General features: G+C 33.1%; 1 long non-coding RNA gene across 1 annotated transcript; it reads right to left on the bottom strand.

The window, feature by feature from the left end:
* Positions 1-626: 626 nt before the first annotated feature.
* Positions 627-3,241, bottom strand: LOC148844663 (uncharacterized). The gene is made up of 3 exons (XR_016101675.1): positions 3,097-3,241; positions 2,787-2,952; positions 627-741 (listed from the first exon to the last, which is right to left on the bottom strand). It is a non-coding gene; the product is annotated as an uncharacterized LOC148844663 (long non-coding RNA).
* Positions 3,242-6,022: the final 2,781 nt, after the last annotated feature.

Genomic DNA, 6,022 nt, shown 5'->3' with positions numbered 1-6,022 from the left:
ATTCAGGCACATGTGTAATATTAATCAATTATCATATTAAACAAAAAGTATGTGTAACATATCGGAATTACTTTTACACAAAAATATAAAAAATTATAAAAAATGAACACATCTATAATTCTGAATTTAAAATACTATTAAAAATATAAACAAGATTGTAAAATTTTCTTTTAACTAAAATACTCATTTTTGAATTTATTCCATATTTAATTGTGAGGTTTAAATTGTAAATTGAACTGCCACTTTTCACTCATTCAATTCCCTCTATTTCAATCTTACATTTCTTTGATAAATGAATAGAAAAAACACCAAAAAAATATTATAAAAAGAAGAATCTAGCCAAGTAGATAGACTTGTCAATGATACTTGAAATTTCACAACTCGATCCAATTATTACATATTTAGACGATGTATTTATATAATCAGATTTGGATTTTGCAATATGCATATCGATCTAATTAATAATAAAAGCAAAAAAGCATATAAAAATAAAAATACATATTTATAAAAAATTTAATACATTATTACTATCATTATCATCATCTAGAATTACCACGTACAAACACACTTATGTTATATGAGGCTGATTCCATGCAGAAGCAAATCTGGATTCTATCATGAACCTTCAAGTACCTCATTAAGATGCACTGACGGCTTTAATGGCACCTTGGTAATTTTTACCCCAAGTGCTTCAATTTTAGCACGTAATTCAACTTCTTCTCTATTGGTTAATGTTTCTACCTACATGATTCAACTTCTAGGTTAGATTACCATGAGGAACACCAAACGGTGACAAAGGTACCGATCATGAAAAAAAGAAAACAAGAAAAGGGTGTGCAATGGCACGGAAGTCACAGCAGGGAAATAAATATGCTACTCGAATATGATTCACAAGTACATGCACCATTACCACAGATATGAGCTGTTACAATCACATGATGCCATGAAAGTTTTAAATATATGGAGTCTCAGCAATTATTCCTATGGAACCATCTTATGGAAAATTTCTTCCAATAAAAATTCCATTTCAAATTTATCAACTCTAGAAAATGCACATCAGATTTAAGGGTGTTTACAGTTCAGTTAATCAAACCGAATGCTTACTTCTGAAACCAAACCAATATTATCAGTTTCTAGAAAACCAGTAATCAAAATTGAACCAAAGCTGATTGGTTAACCGGTTAACTAGTTCGGTTAATCATTGATTTGGTTTGTTGGTCTTTCGGTTTTTTTATATTTATAATATATATTATAAAAATATATAATAAAAAATTAGAAATATATATATATATATAATATTTTAAATAATAAATAATATATTATATATTATAAATATTTATTAGTTTATAATATATAAAATATAAAAAATATAATATACATAAAATATAGAGAAATGCATGTATTCCGGTCGGTTCAATTAACCATTAGTTTTCTATATTGGTAAAGTTTGAAACTGAACTAGTACCTTCGGTTTTTTTTTTTAAATATCAAACTGAAACCAAACCGATTGATTCAATTAACCGGATTTTCAGTTTAGTTTCAATTGGTTTTTTGGTTCGGTTTAGCTTTTCGGTTTTTCTTGCTCACCCCTAACCAGATTGATGGGGCATGAAATGTAAGTAGAAAAAAGATTGGGATGTTAGGTGGTAGTTTTATTGGGAATATTTTGGCGAAAGGATTGGGTGCATGCATATCTAGTTTAGCCAATAATGACATTATAATTCGGGTCTGTTTGATTCATAGTCAAAAATCAGAATCCCTCGTAATTGGAATCTGAACTAGAATGGTCTATCCCCTCACCTGTTTGGTTCAGGATGAAATAGGAATTGGAATCAGAATTGGTTAGATTAGATTCTCATTCCTTGGGGAGGGGGGGGGGGGAGAATGGCCATTCCCTCGAATGGGGGAATGTCATTCCACCAATAACGGGAATAGGATTCCAATTCTACTGAATCAAACAAGTGGTCCGATTCTAATTCTAGACCCCTATTCCCACAAATAAAATGGACCCAGAATTTCTTATATCTTAAAGTTTTTAAAGAGCCAATGCTAGAAGATTATACAAAACAGCCTACCAGCGGGTTTCACCTCGTTTGAGGCCAATGTTAGAAGATTTGGCAATATCATGCGCTTTGGTCTCTATGGAAGTAAAGGCATCAAACATTCCTTTTCCCATTTATGTTTCTCTTTGTGTATGGATTAAATGGGGTTGAAAAGTAATAATTAAAATTACATTTTCAACACTCGTAATTAGAGATGAACTAAATACACAAATATGAACGTTTTAGTCAAAAAAGTTCCACGCTTCATTCATAATTTTAATAATATTATAAATAGATTGCTTCAGTTAGAGGAATCTCTTCTTTTTTTTTTTTGGCATCTCTTAATTTTTTGTCATTTGCAAAAGATTCCAGGTTTTTCTTAAGATGCTTAAGGCCATGTTTGGTTTGAAGGAAAGGGTAGAGAAAGAAAAGAAAAGACAGGAAAACCAATACAAGGTTTGTAAAAGTTTCCCTACCTTTTTCTACATTTTCCTTCAAACCAAAGATAGCATTAGGGTTTACAGATTCATCAGCAATTTGGTCTTCATTGTTTTTTTTTTTTTTTCTTTTCATTGTTGTTGATGATTGTAGTATCTGATGTACTCTGCACATTTCTTGAATGAATGAAAATTGGCATTTGTGACTTCAAAAAAATATATATATCTTCCTCAACCCCCCCCTCCCCCCTTCTCATCAAGATTTAAAAAATAAATAAATAATAAAAAATCAGATTACGAAGCTTACCTGAAGTAGATATCCTTGCGCTAACTCCACAGCGGTGTTTCAGTTTGTATATAAATTAATACGCAAAAGAACACAGAACCAAAAGGTTGAAATAAAAGCCATAAAGAATAACAGCCAAAGCACGGCTTGAACAATTTGAAAACTCTCCTAGTCCATCAATGGTCGCCTTAAATATTAAACGATCGTCGGTATGGTATCAAAATAATAATAATAAACAGGTTTAAACTTAAAGAAGAAATTTAAACCGTGCATAAGAGAAAAACGAAAGAAGGGAAGAATAATTTAATGAACTTAATGGTCATGTGGGTACCTGTTGAAGAAGATGAGAGAGAAGCTGAAAGAACTCAACATCTGCTTTTCTTGCTTGGGCCATGGTTGATTTTCTTTCTGTTGTTTGGAAGAACCGATGACGTTATTCTTTTCGTTATGTGCATGTAATGGCAGCGAAGAGATTATGCATAAATGGTCGGTCAACTGATAAAAGGTAAATATGAAATTGCTATTAATTCCATGTTTTGGGTTTTGGTTAATTGGTTGTATCTACGGTTAGGCCGCGATTGTTTCTCCGTAAAATGGGTGTTTAGGATAAAAATATCAAGCTATATTTCAATCCTTTGTAATAAAATCTTAATCTAGTTGAAAATGTGAATGGATTTAAAAAATGGGCAGGCGAGTTCTCTACTACTCCTATTGATACAGAAACTGCCAATTCAGATGTGTCGAATGTTAAGGCTTTCTCAACTATCTCTTCAAGTGATCCCACTGTAGTCTCTTCGACTCAATTCAAGGCAACAACAGGAAGAGATGTGGCGATTCTCTAAACTCTGAACTGATTTTGCAAAAGGCCCAAAGAATCGAAATAAATGACACAGTGACTTCAGAAATATAAGGCCCAAGAAGGGTTTTCTGCAAATTAAGTCGAAACAAATCTCTACTAATAAGGGAAGGTCCAAGGATTAAGGTAAGATTCTAGTATTTGTTCAAGTATTTATCCATAAAATCATCTCACCAGCTTGCAAGTTGTATAACGTCGATACTTCCTGGCAATAACTGAGAACTCGTTTACTTCCTGGCAATAACTGAGAACTCATTTCCATTGAGAATATCCATCCATGTAAGGAACCAAAGTTGGTCTAATAGGGTATCCTTTTCGGCTTTTCTTAACGTGACAAAACTTTATAGGCCTTGGACGGGTGTTCCTACTTCTTGGTATACAAGGAACCGATTTATCTATAAAAATGATAGAGCTTTGCATACAATTCCTTAGATTCGTTGTCAAAATAAATGGGACATAAAATGAATTTTTTAAAAGGAAATTTCCACTTTGTACCATTTATTTTGGGGGTAATGTCAAGTTAGTATCGGAACTTTCAAACGTGTCACTGTAGTACATAAACTTTTAAAAAGTGTCAAGGTCCCTGCTATTAATCGACTGTCAATTATCTGTTGAAGATGTCAAAACTACCCTTTAAAAGAAGTCGATGTTCATTGTCTTCTACCTTGAGACTGAAACGGTTGAGATGTTTGAGATTCTACACTAATGAAGTCATTATCTTCTACCTTCAAATCTGAAATACATTCTTGTCCAGTTATTTCTTTGCTTTCAGTTATTGTTTCCCTCTATCATATTTCATGCTTTTGATCTCTTTCTCTTTTAAGGCAACCGGTTCAATCTCAAAGTAGAAGATAATGAACAATGTCTTTTTTTAAGGGTAGTTTTGACATTTTTAACAAATAACTGACGGTTGGTTAACGGTAGAGACCAACTTGACACTTTTTGAAAGTTTAGGTACTGCAGTGACACGCTTGAAAGTTCGGGTACCAACTTGACACTACACCTAAAGTTTAGGATACTAAAGTGGAATTTTCCCTTTTTTAAATTAAGGAATAGATTGAAGCAATGAGATCCATTATTCACATATCTATTTATAATAGGAATGCAAATACTTTCTAGGCTCATGGAGAAAACTGAGAAGACAGAGGGACTCAAGGGATTCAAAATAAGTCAAAAAGGAACACCCATTACACATTTACTCTTTGCTGATGATCATATGATAATGTGCAATGCAGAACCAAATCAAGTGAAAAAAATAAGGGATATTCTTAAGACATTTGAAGAACTTACAGGACAAAAAAAATAAACAAAATAAAATCAAGTGCTCAATTTAGTAAGGGAGTGCATAAAAGGAAAAGATAACTGTTGTTAAAGCTCCTTGAAATTAAACAAATGAAAATAGGAGAGAAAAGTACTGTGGAACAAAAATTCAGTTTGGAAACTCAACCAAGAAATTTGAGGGAGGATATAATAAGGAAAATGGAAACTAGGCTCTCGATGTGGCAAGCAAAACTCATGTCTCAAGCTGGGAGGACAAGTATGGTAAAAGCTGTCCTCCAAGTTACTCCTACACAAACAATGGGGAATTCCTTGCTACAAAAACTGAATCTCGGATGGAGAAATTACAAAGAAACTTCTGGTGGGGGGATACAGATACAAATAAAAAAATAAAAAAATCACCCATACAATACATTGGGATGGGATATTTGTAGAGAAAAAAGATGGTGGCGTAGGATTCAAGAGAATCAAGGAGTTTAATAAAACTCTATTCATGAACAAAGTCTGGCACCTATTAACTAACCAAAAGCGCTTGTGGGTGAAGGTGATAAAAGGAAAAATACTTAAGACTCAGTTTGGAAGGAGTACAAATACAAATATGTAGAGTGCAAAACCTTGTATTTTGTATGTATTTTTACTGTACATATTTGTATTTGTACTCCTTCCAACTGAGCCTAAAGAAATAAATCCATCTTCACAGTGAAAAAGAAGTATGATTCTCTCTGGTGGACGCAGGTAGTTACTGTAATAAATCAGATAAAAAGATACCTAATTTGGCAAATCAAGGATGGCTCATTTGTGTTCATTTCAGACCCTTGGGTCCCAAGAGAGTGGAGTTCCTATTCTTAAAGAGAATACACAGATGGCAGACCAAATCAGAATGGTAAGTGAGTTGTTGAATGAAGATGGCTCCTGGAATCTTTAGTTGGTTGGCCAATTGTTGGGTGCATATCTCCCAAACAATAATATCTTCGAATATTTCCCATGATATGCTGCTTAGGAAAAAATCCAAGAAAGCAGTATATGATGTGAAATTGGGATATAAAGTTTTCACAGAGCACCTCCCCTCCTAGACAGGGCAGAGTGTGGACTTGGAAATTATTTTGGCATACCAAAACTCTCA

This window comes from Nelumbo lutea, chromosome 7 (genome assembly GCF_056320005.1).
Source record: "Nelumbo lutea isolate HS-2025 chromosome 7, American lotus-T2T, whole genome shotgun sequence".
Lineage (NCBI taxonomy): Eukaryota > Viridiplantae > Streptophyta > Magnoliopsida > Proteales > Nelumbonaceae > Nelumbo > Nelumbo lutea.
This window is presented reverse-complemented; position numbering and strand designations above follow the sequence as displayed.